General features: G+C 40.4%; 1 protein-coding gene and 1 pseudogene across 1 annotated transcript in view; one reads left to right on the top strand and one right to left on the bottom strand.

Moving 5' to 3' along the window:
- Positions 1 to 15,383, bottom strand: part of ARL15 (ARF like GTPase 15) — a 494,530-nt gene that overhangs the window by 466,837 nt on the left and 12,310 nt on the right. The window lies entirely within an intron of this gene.
- On the top strand, positions 764 to 13,704 carry LOC102481805 (centrin-2-like; annotated as a pseudogene).

Below are 15,383 nucleotides of genomic sequence, written 5' to 3'. Positions count from 1 at the left end.
TTTTTTTTTTTTTTTGCTTCTTCAGAACAGGAGAATGAGTGATGTTACTCAAACCGAAAAGAAACATTTGCGTCCAAAGCAAAGCTACCAAAATCAACCTCTCAACACTTTCTAAAATGTTTTCAGCTGCAAAGGTACTGTCAGCATTCCAACATATGTCAGTCTAAAACTGACCATAGACTATGTAAAAATTTAACCAGTAGTTCCAAAAGGAATCATTGCTCTCACCTGTTAAAAGAATAATAATTATCTTTAGCACATACCTTTGTGAAATTCAATCACAAAAACTTAAAAAGCCATCTAGCAAAAATAACCTCAGAGACTGATAAAGTCCATCTAACAAAAATAACCAAGTGAAAGCATAAATCATCCTTTCAAAATTAATAGATTTCATCCCTGCAAAATTTTAGCCAATCTGCAAAACATCACAAAAAAAAAAAAAAATTTAATATCCATACAAAAGCAGATTTGCACTCAAAGGCTAATGGTGGTAAACACTCTCTTTCTAAAAATCCCAGTGATTAAATATGAGGGAAGAAGAAGAAATCCATTTCTAATTTTTCGAGTAAAATAATAAGCCCCACTTTATCTTGAACGATGTATCCCATTAGTGTTAAATCAGGCACTGGGGATTTTAAAATTTTTTTAAAAAGAAAGGAAAAAATTAAGAGGAAACAAACATTATGGAGTATCTTTAAAGTGGCAGGCACTGCTAGGTAAATATTAAGCATACAAAGATAAATAAGACCAAACTCTGACAGCAATGACCTTCGAGCTCAAAAGAGTACAGTATTTTCATGTATCTGTGACAGACAAGGACCATGGAAGTGTGTTCAGCACAATAAAAGATATGCGCAAAAGGGTTTAGGATGACAGAGTAGGATCACCAAACCCATTACCAGAGGGATGCCAAGGAGGACTTTTTAGACGGGCACCTCCTGAAAAGTCTTAAAAAATTAGTAGCTCACCAGGTGAGAGGGTGTACAGAAGAAAAGAGCATTCCAGAAGAAGTGACAGCATGAGTAAAGCAAGAAACACACGGGATATGCAAGTATGTGAGAGCTGTTGGTGTCTGCCCTAAACGTCCTATTCTTTCTAAATACTCACTTTCCAATTTGATACCAGTTACGTTAACTGTTAACTGTCACACTACCTAATATTCATTCATGTAGACACACGCACAGCTCTAAGACTTATCTCTAATTCCCATTTGTCAGGAGTAGCGCTGCCAGTCACATAGTCTGTTCTGTTTCGACACCCTTTCAGGTGACGAGACCCATGGCAAGATGGCCTGCACAGATTAAACTAGCAGACAGCCTACCCATAAGTCAGCCAACCACGATGTGACCCAGCATGAAGAGCTAGGCTAGATTAATCATGTTCTCTATATATTAGGTCATCAGAAAAGTTATGATACATTTTTACATTAAAAAAGTCATGAGTTTTTTTGACAATCCAATAATTTGAGTTTAAAATGCTGAGAAGATGAAGGAGTGTGAAGTAAAGAGAAGGCAAAAGGCAAATATATAATTTCACAACATGAAGAATAAGAGCAACCTAAACTCCTGAGAAAGCCAAAATTTATGAATAAAAGAAAGTTCATAGAAAAAAATAAATATATACAAAACAAAGGAGGATAACAACCCAGCTAACAACCCCAAGAGAATTAGATCCTGAGAGATACAAGTATGTGAAGAATATCTGGGTCCAATTCCAGAGAAGGAGGTTTCTGAGTGGGAGGTGGGGGGAACTGCATTCCTCTTTCCTTTGCTACTACCTTTCCTTTGGTATGATCATGTGACCAAGTTCTGGTCAATAGGATAATCAGAAAGTCTTAAAAATCTCCCAAGTAGGAAATACATTCTTCTTCCACCCTCTCTCCATCCTACCGTCTGGAATGTAGATGTGAGGGTGGGAATTCTGAAAACAATTTTGAAATTGTGAGTTTAAAGTCTACATTATAGCAGCGAGAAGTATCTTGGAGCCCCTAAGGACTTCTTGACTTAGTTGACTGAGAAAGAAAAAAACTCTGAAAGCCAGAATTTTCCAACCAGTTCCACTCCTAACTGATGCAGTAGATGCAGAGACAGGATTAAATGAGACACTGGCATCTCAATAGGAGGGATCATTCCATAGGCCAGTTAGATGGAAATGTCCCACTTTACAGCAGTAGTATTATCCCCCATTTAGAGATGGGGAAGCAGATACCACCTATTATGTGACAGAACCACAGTTTGAACCCAAGTCTCCTCAATCATCAGGAGCAAGTGAATGCAAATTAAGTCAAAGAAGTAAAGTAGGTGTGCCTGTGATCTGCAATAAACCTACTATCCTGACTGCAGAGGCCAATTAGAAATCCATGCATATGCAGGATCACCTACCTACCACAAATAACACTGTGACAAATCCCTGTGACTCTCTGACTTTACAATCTTTTCCCCAACACAAATATCTAGGACAGGGCATAGGAGCTGTAAAAACTGAACACAGGAGCCAGCCAGCCCCTCTTGAGTGGCAGAAACATGCCAAATTCTGACTTGCGAGGAGTAGACCAAATTTTTAAGAGCACACAAGATTCTGAGAGGCCTGCAGCATATGTGTTTTTTAAGATGGTACGAGGTCTTTCCATTCATTTTTAGCGAAAAGAATTTCCCATACATCATGACAACTGGAAGAGCTTGGCCCTAATACTGTAACTCCCCAGACCATTGATGGCCCCTGGAAAGTTTCACTGCCCCATTGCAAAGGATAGAGTGGCAATCCTTTTGAAAGGCTCAAGTATTTAGGATGACCAAGTTCAAGGCACCAATAAACTTGACATTCATTCTCTTCATTAACTAAACAAATACACATTTGTATTAAGTACCTACTTCATATCTGTTCCCACGTGCTGGGGACTAACTAGCAAACAAAGTCTCTGTCCTTGTGGAGCCTACACTCAGGGGTTGGGGGAGGTGAGGGGCAGCACACAAAAATGAGAAATCAAGTTAGAAGGCGACAAGTCCTATGAAGAGAAACAGAACTGAGCAAAATGTGCAAGGACAAGTAGGTTTTGGGTACTGCTATTTTTGAGAACAGATGTCATTCTAAGGATATTACAATAAAAAAGGAGATGCTGGAAAAGCTTTCAACAGTTTTGCTTCCAAAAGGCACAGGCAAACATAGTATCTTACCATGAAAAGCCACAGCAACATCCGTTTAATTCAATGATTCACAAATATTTATTGAGAAGCAGTTCAAAGCAGGAAGAGCACATGTTTGAGTGTCCATGTCATAGAATGAAATTCGAATCATGCAAATTTGTGGGGCTTTGGGCAATGTACTTACCTGCTCTGCATTTTAATTTGTCGTGTGTAAAGTGAGGATAATAATACTGATTTCATAGGGTATTATGAGGACTCAATGAGCTATAAAAGGAAACATTCATTTCTAATCAGCTCTCACTGTATTTTGAGGTAGGCAATGTACTGTTTTAAAGTAAATAAGTTTTAGTTTATATTATGTGAAATTTAATTATTCAATTATCACTCAACATTTTAATATGCAATATTATAACTTGTGCTTTATAAAGTTATTTTATACTGATAGGTATCCAGTTTGTCGTGTGTTGTCCACTAAACACAGCAACATTATTTATAATCATAAAGGGAATTACATTTATTTAATTTTCTATAATATAAGTTCACCGCTATTTCCTCCCTCCCTCCCATTGTCTTTTTATTTAATTAAAGTAATACAACTTTTCAGCACTACCCTCTGCTAAAATTGTCATTTAAGGATTCTTTCCTTAATCATAGTACCTGTATTTTCAAATATATATCTAAAGTCCTCAAAATATTCAAAAGGTCAAGCCCTTTTACCAAGTCAGTACTTCATATTAATCTATAAAAACTATTATACCTTGAGGAAGAAGCATTGATTATAAGAAAACATGGTCCAATATCCACTTAAAGGGTCAAAAAACTTTCTATTTGATTATGAGTTGACAATCTGGACTTTTCCTTGTTTCTCTGATTGTTGAGAGGAATGAAGAATAAGCTTTGAGGTTAGACAGACTTTGGTCAGAACTATTCAGGAAGCAAACTTAGAAAATTTTCCCACCCTAAACTTCAATAATTGGTCCTCAGGTCCCTTCAGTAATGGGCCCTGGATTCGAACCGCTGTCAACTATGTGGGAGTCCAATGATGTAACCATCATACCATCTGCTGGTCCCTGTAAGTTACAGTTTTGAAGGTTGGGTTTCTATTCAAGCTTACCTTTAAGATATTATTAAATACTGGCTAGTAGTCATTTCCATTATAATCAAACGGGGGGTAGTGGGTGGCATGGTGGTTAATGGTGCTGGACTCCACATGGTCAACTGCGGTTCAAGTCCTGGACCTGATAGTGTATGCGCTCTCTCTCTCTCTCTCTCTCTCGTGAGTGCATGTGTACTGTAGAAAATGAAATAATAATAATAATGATGATGATGATGACAAATAAAATTAAATAAATACTTCTTTAAATAATAAATGAAACCACATACAAGTGAATTTAAAAGATGGCTTTTCTTATCTTGCAAGTCACAAGAAAAAGGGGAAGAATATTTATTAAAGGTCTACACTTGCTGAGTATTTTAAACTCTCATTTCTATTGGTCCTCATAATTAGAGCCATGTCTAGGTCTGTTTGTCAGATGAAAAACTGAGGGTTGAGCTGGCTCCATAGCCTAGTGATTGGGGGAGCTGGATCCCACACGGCCAACTGTGCAGTTTGAATGCTGGCACAAGATCCTTAAGAGACATGCTAGACTCATGTGCATGTGCATCCAAAATCCCAAAAGGATGGAAAAATGGAGAAAGTATTGCAGTGTGACCAGACCCATTGGAGGGTGCTTTCTCTCTCTCCCTCTCTCCCCACCCTTTCTCTAGAGAGTACACACATCCTCTGGCAAGTTAAAAACAAAACAAAATAAAGAACTGAGGGTTATTAGACCAAGGCTAGTAAGTGGCAGAACTTAGACTTCTACCTAGTTCTGATTCTAAATCTGTGCTCTTCAAACTCTGCATCCCAGGTAGGGCTGTAACGGGCCAGCTAGACATTTGAGAAATGTTTTTTTTTGTTTTTTTTTTTTTTTAATGAAACTTGAGTTTTAATTATTTTAGGGATTGAAATGAAGAAAAATATTTATTTGAATATACAATGTATAAAGTTAACACACTGGAAACCACCCACACATTAACTTGTGCCACCAGAGTAACTTTGGGGACGGGGAATGGGCATATGCCTCAGAGTAAAACCTGCATTCTGCCTTCTGACTGACTCAAGACCGCACAGAGAACAACTTTACAACTTTTGACATTTGAAACTATGAGTGTACTGGAATCCTGTTTTCTCTTAATGCCATACCACGAAAAGCAAAATGGAGAACCAAATTAACTAGGAGAGGAGTCTTCAGTTCTCAACTATATGTCTAAATCAGTTTTAGTGTTCATCCCAACAGCATCATTGTCCTCACTGATAATACATGATGATCTCAACACATCATGTAAATATCAGACAGGAATTCATAAAAAAACACACACTGTATCACATTATGCCCAGCTTTGCATAGAGGTGGTTGGAAAAAAAGAATTCCACTGCTTATATGAAAAGAAACAGTGAAAACCTCCCCTACACCACAATGTTTTTTGAAAAATAACTCACAATGAAGTGAAGAGAGATTGCCTGATCTATTAGGACCACCTGAGATATAAGGGAAACGTTGAAAGGAACCTTGCCATCTAGTTCAACCTCCTCTATCATGTCCCTAACAGGTAGGGAGCCAGCTTTGCTCTGTAATTTCCCACCCAAGCCAATTGTACAAACCTTAAGATAAGAGACTTCTTCCTTACCCTGGACCAGCATCTGCCTTCCTATGATTTTCACCCTTTCATTGTAGGTCTGCCTTCTAGACATCCACAGGAAACTGTTTATGTCCTTTAAGAATCTAAAGCTACTGGTTATATTTTCTCCTTCTTTCAAGGTACTCTCCAAGCACAAAAACAAACTTGAAAGGCAATGAAAAATACAATGCAATATTGCCTGTCTTCTTCAGGGAGGCAGATCCTATTCTACTAGCTCAGGGCTGGCAGACCACGATCCAAAAGCCAAATCCAGTACACTGCCTGTTTTGCTGATAAAGTTTTACCGGGACACTGCCACTACTGTTGACTTATGATCTACAGCTGCTTTCAAACTGCCATGGCAGACTTGAGTAGCTGAGACAGTGACTCTCAAAGTCTAAAATATTTACTAGCTGACCTTTTTCAGAAAGTTTATCCACTCTGGTGTAGTTTCTCCACCCCATCATCTGGGGTGTTCCCTCAAGCAAAGAAGTCTTACACTCAATGTTACGGGCTATAGACTCTGTAGCCAAAAGAGTCATTCCTGCCTTGCCTAGGATGCCCAATGCCTGCCAAACCTGAAGTTCTCAGTATTTGTCGAGTGAGAAAAGTCAGAGAGAAGGGAAGAGGGACAGGTTGTGAGGGGGAGGTAGGGCTTTTCTTCTCCCAAAATTCATCTGACATCCATCCTTCACAGAATATTTTAAAACCTAGCAGATCTTTTTCTGGCTGTCACAAGGTTTTGGGGGACTTTCTCTTTTCTTGTAAATGTTTGCTTGTTAGATTTTTGCCATGGGGCACTTAAAGTTCATTGGGAAGAGACAAAGAGAGATAGTAAAAGGAAAAGAAAGAAATCACCCCCCACCCCGAGAGGAGGACCACACTGCAATACCTTCTCCATTCTCCCCTTGGGATTCTAGGTGCACGCAGGACACACACACACACACACACACACACACACACACACACACAGTGATTTTCAAGCCATCCGGTACAGGACTCAAACTGCAGATATCCATGTAGGAGCCTTAACTACCACATCACCTGCTGGCCCTGTCACAAGGTATTTTAACCCAGACTGTATACCAGAATTAATTAACCCAGGACCTAAAGTTACTATATTTAATTTCCAGTAAATAAACACTGATTAAAATGTTATTTAGAAAAACAAAAGTCCTTATTAATTTTGAACCCTCAGGAAAAGGTTAGCCACACCCACTCTTAGAAACAAATTCACTTGTGATTGCCGCTGCTGCTACAGTTGTTTTAGTATCAGTCACTGCAATGATATAAAGCAACCCAGATAAATAACCTTTGCTTCGGAGGTGAATCTTAAAAGAACAGAAATGCTTTAAGACAGATAAAGAATCAAATCATCAATGAGCTTGTTATAAATCTTGATGCTTTTTTTTTAAGTTTATTTTATTTATTTCTTCCATTAGCAAGAGAAACAGAGAGGGAGAGATAAGAAGGTAACCTCCAAACAGGGTCCCAATACCACAATCCACCCAGCCTCAGCCAGCACAGATCTTGGGCACATGCATTCCTGGCATACTCAAGTAGGTCTCCGGACACAAAGCTGAAACAGTCCTGTGTGGGTCAGTTTCAAAGAAAATCACATTTACCACTGACCCCATTTCCAGCCCCATGATTCTTCATCCCCATAGATAACAATCATGTATTTTTATATTGGTTTATTGAAGACAACTTTTGTATAAAGAATTAAAATATGCAATGCATCTTGCACAGCTATTTATAATTTCAATTCTTTTACCAACTTGGTTCATTATACCTCTGTTCTCTACATTACAAAGAATCTGATGTGAAGAGTGTTAAAAGAAGCAATTGACGATCTGCTCTTGGTAGGGAATCAAAAGAGAAAATTTTTACTCAGTCTGTTTTATGAAACTATCAAAGTGAATATTAAGTTCACATAATGAATCATGTATAATAAATGAGAAGCATTCTGAAGACAAGAAATGGAAATAATTCCACTATAGGTGTTTTCAAAGATAACCGATACATTGTGTTGCTGGAAGTCATGATGTATTTTTGTATAGAGAAGCAGAAAAAAAAATGTGTCTCAGCTTTTCCAACAACCCAATAGTTAGACGTTTTGCCAAATAAAGACATATTTGGGAGAAAACAGAAACATCACTAGCACAGGAATCTATTTCCTACACATCCAGGTTGCAGAAAAATTGCAGCTTTCGTCCACAGAAATGATTAAGTGGGAGTACATTACAGGCTCAAAAAGTAATCCTATTCCTTGGGATCAGCAGTTAGCATAATGGCTATGTCGCTGAACTCTCATGTAGTCGACCGTGGTTCAAGTCCTGGACCCAATGGCTTAAACTCACGCCAGGCGTGCGTGTGTGCATGCACAAGATCCTGAGAGGAGAATGGAGGAGAAGGGATTGCGGCATGGCCATCCAATATGGAGGGGTGATTTCTCACTTTCTGTCTCTCTGTCTCTCTGGCAAGCACACATGCCCTGTAGCAAAAACCTCTCCAAAAAAAAAAGTAATCCTATCCCACACCCTAAGGACAAGTGAGTAAGAGCTCTGAAAAAAGTCAGAAATTTAAGAAACGATCAAATAATCCCATCTAAACGCAATGTCTTTAAAATGTGCACCTAGAAAACCCAACAAACCATGGGAACATTGTGCGACACGAAGAGAAATATTACTGGTGAACAATATGGAAGGGTTGTATTTCTGTATTAATGAAACAAAAAGAGGGAAATCTAATAATCTACATCTGGCACAGCAACTTGAAAAAGGACCACGTTCAGGAAACATTTGAAATGGCAAAGAACGGCAACATTATCTAATAAATCAGCCCAGTGCTCTTTCCTCTACAACACGCTGCTTCTCAGGAAATATCCATAAAGGCAAAGGGAGAAAAGAGCCCGTAAATCACACACTGGGGGGAAGTGTGCAGAAGCAGAAACTTGACTTTCACACTGTTTGTTTTCAACGAAAGGGGAGTTGAGGGTTCCAGACAATAAAATAATTCTAGAGTAAGACCTCAGAAACCTTGCCTACTCTGTGTCAAGTGACTCATCTCATTTGGCCAAACTTACACAGCAGCTGTAAGCAGAACCAGCCTGAGGAGCGATACAGGCCACCATCATGCCATGCCAGGACTTTTCACCCCTGTGAATCAGAAATAGCTGCCACTTAAAACACCAGTGGGCAGCTGCACTATCTTTAACGCAGTTATTCTGTATTGTGTTTATGCAGCAGGGCATGAAGGTTTTTAAAAGGCAGGTATTGGCAAAATTTACAGAACTGCTACAGAATCTTTTTGGTGACAACATCTTTGATGTTTTATAGACCAAGTCCCAATTCGGTAAGAGCCAACACGTTTACAGTACTTACAGTTCCAGGCTCTTTGGAATGCTCACCCTGCGAGGTAGGTAAGATTACTGTGCCCGTTTCGCATACGAGGGAACTGAGGCACAGACACTGCGTAGCAGGTACGTGGCAGAGCTGGATGGTCAATGCAGGCAGTCTGGCTGCAAATCAGTGCCTTTAACCACTGCGCTGTGTAGACTCGCAGCCCAACCATTTACTCAGCACCTACTATGTGCACCTGTGCCAGGTTCTGGGGATACCAGGTCTGTGACTCAACCCTGCACAGTGGCACACATGCTTTGTCCTGGAATAAAGGCCTGAGGCAGGGCCATGGCCAGCCATTAGGCACTGCTGTGCCAGTTCACAGTGGGGAACCTGGCAAGCTGAGAGGCGCTGGATTTCAGCCCTTGGTCGGATGTCTCTGTGCAGTGTCTGACAGGTGTAGTGTGCAAGGCAGCTCCAGGAGCAGCCCTGGAAGAAGCCCTGATTCAGTTCTTAGAGTGAAAGATTAGAACAACGGGTTTTTGCTTGCTTATAAGAGGAAAAAGGTGAACTCTCCAATGAAAAATTACTTTGGCACAACTATGCTTCCTGATCTCTTTAATTAGAAGTCAAGATCGCATAGGCCATTTCAGCTTCTTTCATAACACACCCAGATTACTCTTCAGTTGTTCCAGACATAACACATGAAGGCTAACTTAGCAGGCCACCCTAACAGCTCTAAGGAGCTTGCCCACAATAAAACTCCAGCTGCTATTTCTTCACGTGTTCTCTAGAACAGTGTGTGACCCCCTTAGCCATCTCGACGTGTGGTAGCTTTAAAACAGGCCCATAAATTCTTCAAACTTCCTTCCATCAGCAGACGTTTGTCTCCTGCCCGTGAACCCAAACAGGACCCTGTGACTGTCTTGATGAACAGAACATAATAGAAGAAACTGTCATCACTTCTGAGGACAGGTCTCTCTTGGTACATTTGCTCCACGAGCCTTCAACCTCAATATAAGAAATCCAACATTTGAAGCCATCACCCAGATCCCATGTGGTCTACATTCAGAGAGGTGCCCCAGGAGTCCACATTTGCCCAGCACCCAACTGTCGCAATGTTCCAGGGCTGGATCCAGACACGTGTGTGAAGAAGCCTTGTCATGATCTCAGCCACCATCCAATTATAACTCCATAAGATCTTGGGCAAGAACTGCCTTTGACCCTGTCAATCCCTGGATTCAAGAACAAAATATTATTGTTAGGCACTGTTTCAAGGTGTTTTGTTATTCAGTAATAGATAAGCACATGAAGCTCAAATCTGAAACCCTGAGAATCATACCAGAGACCTCATCTATTTTCATCTTCCATATCTAATTATAAAATTCTGGCAATTCCTGAATGTGACTTGAATCCACTTACCTGTCTGTATCCCTCCTGTCCCTTCCCAGTTGTAAATAACATCACCTTATTGCTGGTTGAGGATATCTTCCTAACTAGTATCCCTCCAGTCTGCCTCTCTCTCCAGTCCCTTCTCTATACTCCAGCCAGACCTGACTATGTCACTGCAGGGAAACTTTTAATGCTTCCAGGATGTGACCCTAGCTGGGCTCTGCACCTTCATCTTTGGAAGGACTTTTCCAAACCCTGTCCCAACCACAAAGCCCTTGGAGTTTCTTGAAGTGATGGGATTACTGACGCCCGAGTCTCTGCACAGCAGTTCTCTGTCTGGCTCTGGCCCTGACTTGTCACTAGGCCAATTTCACTCAACTTCATTGTTTCAGGTTAAAAATGACTCCTCTGGGAAGAACTCCTTGACCCTCAAGCCTACATTAAGTCTCACCCTAATAAAATTTCTTTTCCTCTAGATAGGAAAAGAACTCCAAAATGTAATGCTTGCCTTCATCATACAAGAGTGTAAGTACCTTGAATACAGGCCAATGTTTTATTCACTTATTTATCCCTAGTGCCCAAGGCACCAGAATATTAAAGGCTTATAAAAAATCACTTAGAATGGTCAAATGAATGAATGCTAAATAAATTATGTAAAGAAATTTTATAAATGCTTAAATCACAGAATTAGAAAGAAAGGACTGTTATTCCTGAAAAGATATAAAATCACTAGAAATTTTTTGAAATGAAAGAGACATTTGAGATTATCTAACTAAATCACATCTTTTTAAAAAAGATTATTTAATTTTATTTATTATTATTATTCTTACTATTATGTAACCTGCTCTAGTTATCAGAGTGAGAAAGCAAGTACCAGGTCTGGGATTAGAACCATGTTCAGACATATGGGAGTCCAGCATCCCAACCACCATGCTAGCTACTGACCTCTAAATCTCTTCTTTGTATGAAGAAACTGAAGTCAATGACATTGGTTTGCCCTAGTTCTCACACTTAGTCATAAAGTCAGGAACAAGGTCCCTCTTAAGCATATGTGTCAGAATTCTCAAATGAATCATGTAACTGAATAATGCAGAGATTTCAGACTATGGTCAAATAATTTCTCCAAATTAAAAAAAAAATGCCTTAGTATCTTCTTTTAGTATATTGTTCTCATGGTTAAACATTGGAAAGTAGTCTGGGCAACCTCAAACTTCTTTAGAGAACATACCCTTGGAACTGCTAACTAAAGTGATTGATAACACGAAAAACTGGTAAGGAGGGACCAGCAGTTAGCGTAATGGCTATGTCGCTGGACTCTCACGTAGTCGACCGCGGTTCGCGTCCCGGACCTGGTGGCTTGAAACTCATGCCAGGCACGTGTACGTGCGTGCCCAAGATCACGAGAGGAGAATGGAGGAGAAGGGATTGCGGCGTGGCATCCCCCCTGGGGGGTGATTTCTCGCTTTCTGTCTCTCTGTCTTTCTCTGTCTGGCGAGCGCACGCACCTTATACGGAAAACCTCTCCAAAAAAAAAATAAACTGGTAAGGATATGGAGTAACTGGAAGTTGCTTTTACACTAGTGGTGGGAGTCCAGTTGATAAAAAGCACTTTAGAAAAACATCTGGGAGCATTTAGAAAGCCGAAATACACATGTATGATCTTGAAATTCCATCCCTGGTATACATGCAAGAGAAATGAGTGCTTACGCTTACCAAAACACATACAAGACAGTTTTGTAGCAAAATGACTGCATTAATTCCAAATATCCAACACTCTAAATGCCCATTAACAAAATAATGGACAAAAAGCAATAACAAATTCATACAACAAAATAATATACTGCAGCCACAAGAACAAACTACAAACAAAATGGATATCTCTCAAAGGTAGGTAGAATGAAAAGAAATCAAAGACAAAAGAACACTTATTTGTGATTTTATTTATATGAAGTTCAACATCACTATGGCAGTGCTGCTTGGGAAGGTACACAGAGAATCTTCTGAAATGTTGGAAAGGTTTTACATCTCCCTCTGGGGAGTGGTTTCAAAGGTATAGGTACCTATAAAGCCATCTAGCTATACCCTAAAAACTCACTCAGTTTACTGTAAGTTATAAATAGATTTAAAAGTGGGGTGCAGGGGACAGACCCATAAAGTAGTATTTAAAAAGCTAGATCCCATATGGTTGACCGTGGTTCAAATCTCAGCCCTGGAAGCTTGAAAAACATACCAGACACTTGCTATAACAATGGACAGCCCAGTCCAAGGCCTTCAATTTTAAGAAAGCAAACATGGCATCAAATTCCCAGGGGAAAAGGTGATACCTGAAGTCCGAGCTTACTACAGAGCAGAAACAGAAAATCCAGGAAGCTTTTGACCTCCTTAATGTTGACCGAACTGGGTCCATCAATGTTAAGGAACTGAAGGTGGTATGAGCTTTAGGCTTTGAATCCAAAAAAGAAGAGATCAAGAAAACAATCAGCAAAATTGGTACAGAAGGGACAGGGATGGTGAACTTTAGTAGCTTTCTGACCATAATGACTCAGAAAATGTCCGAGAATGAGGGACCAGCAGTTAGCGTAATGGCTATGTCACTGGACTCCCACGTAGTCGACCGCGGTTTGAGTCCCGGACCCGGTAGCTTAAACTCACGCCGGGCGTGTGTGCATGCATGCCCAAGATCCCAAGAGGAGAATGGAGGAGAAGGGATTGCGGTGTGGCCATCCCCCCTGGGGGTGATTTTTCGCTTTCTACCTCTCTGTCTCTCTCTGTCTGGCGAGTGCACGAGCCCTATAGCAAAAACCTTTCCAAAAAAAAAAAAAGAAAAGAAAATGTCCGAGAAAGATACCAAAGAAGAAATCCTGGAAGTTTTCAAGCTATTCAATGATGACGAAACTGGAATGATATTCAAAAACTTGAAGGAGCTGGGTAAGAACCTGTCCGACAAGAGCTACAGGAAATGATCAATGAAGCCAATCGAGATTGGGACAAGGAAGTCAATGGACAAGAGTTCCTGCGTATGATGAAGACCAGCCTTTATGAGATGAGCAGGTTCTTTCCCGCTGCAAGCACACCTAACTAGACATAGTGCCTGCTATCACGTGAGATCTGGCTTTGAGAACACAAACTGTCCTCCCTGCTGACCTCCCTGAATAACTTTAGTAATGACCTTGGATTTTGGACTTTTCCAAGTGTTCTTTTGATAGCCTTTTTTTTTAAAAAAAATGGCCCACCAATTACTTTAATTTGCAAAACCAGAATGAGAGCACGCTAGAATGGTGGAAAGGGTCTTGAAGCTTTGCACACCCACCCTGCCTTGCCTTGCCTCACTCTTGTCCTGCATGTCCACGTTCATGCAGACACAGAAGGGCTTCCTATACAAGCACATGTTGAACCGTCACCATAAGCCAGTGATACCAGTTTTTCACTGACACCTCAAGGCCATTTTCTCTTTTGTGAGACCCAGTGAACTCTTGCACTGGCATTTGGGTGTGTGTTAACACTATTTGTTTTGTCTTAAAACACAAAGTTTCTTGGTTTGTTCAAAATAAAAAAAAAAAAGTAAAGAAAAAAAGAAAAGAAAAACACACCAGATGTGTGTGCATGTATGTCCTAAATCTCAAAAGGATGGTGAAATGGAGGAGAAGGGATTGCAGGGGTAACCATGACCCATTGGGGTTGCTTTCTCCTTCTCTGTCTCTCTGGCAAACACACACACCCTCTGGCCAAAAATGAAAATATCTCTGGATGAAAAAAAAATTTAATTAGTAACAGACAAGGGTAAGCTTTGTGGCACAGTGGTAATGCACTCACTGCTCAAGAGTAGCCAGATCCCACACAGTATCCATGGCTCAGATTTGCAGCTTGGTAAACCGGAAATACACTGGGCATGCGTGTGAGTACCCAAATCTGATGGGCTGGAGGACTGGTGGCAGGGGATTACAACATGACCTGTCCCGTGGAGGTGTTCTCTCTCTCTCATCCTTACCAGCATACACTCTATATGAATAAAAAGAAAAAGGGGGCCAGCAGGTGGCATAGTAGTTGAGGCACTGACTCCCCATTCAACTCTCAAAAAATCCTATGTTAAAATTTCTTTGTAAATAATAAGATTTCAAATCATTTAGTAGTTATAATTGCCAAATTTTTAAAAAAAATATCTAAAAATGAATTGTAACAAGTTATTGTAAATCAAATTTTTTTAAAAATCTCTAAAAATGAATTGTAACAAGTTATTGTAAATATGGATAAATTGCAGAACGGACCAAAAATGCATGTGTGTACAAGAAAGAATCCAGACCCAGCTGTGACAGTGCAGGTGGTAAGGTGCCACTGCACAACACTGGAGTGACATGGGAGGCCCAGGTCCAGATCCTGATTCAACCCGAACACGTCAGTGTGACCATAAGTGTTGTGATCCTGGCTGACTGGGAGACTTGGGGGAGGATCGCAGTGTGGTGAGGTTTTGTCAAGGGTACCTGTGTGTGTCTCTCTCATTTAAAAAAAAAAGATAAAAGAAGGGAACCAGCAGTTAACGTAATGGCTATGTCGCTGGACTCCCACGTAGTCGACCGTGGTTCGTGTCCTGGACCCGGTGGCTTAAAACTCACGTCGGGCGCGTGTGCGTGCGTGCCCAAGATCCCAAAAGGAGAATGGAGGAGAAGGGATTGCGGTGTGACCATCCCCTCTGGCGGGTGATTTCTCGCTTTCTGTCTCTATGTCTCTCTCTGTCTGGCGAGCGCACGCACCCTACAGCGAAAATCTCTCCAAAAAAAAAAATAAATAA

The sequence above is a fragment of the Tupaia chinensis genome, unplaced genomic scaffold (genome assembly GCF_000334495.1).
Source record: "Tupaia chinensis unplaced genomic scaffold, TupChi_1.0 Scaffold000251_1, whole genome shotgun sequence".
Taxonomy (NCBI): domain Eukaryota; kingdom Metazoa; phylum Chordata; class Mammalia; order Scandentia; family Tupaiidae; genus Tupaia; species Tupaia belangeri.
Note: the sequence above shows the minus strand (reverse complement) of the source record. Positions and strands in the feature narration are given on the sequence as shown.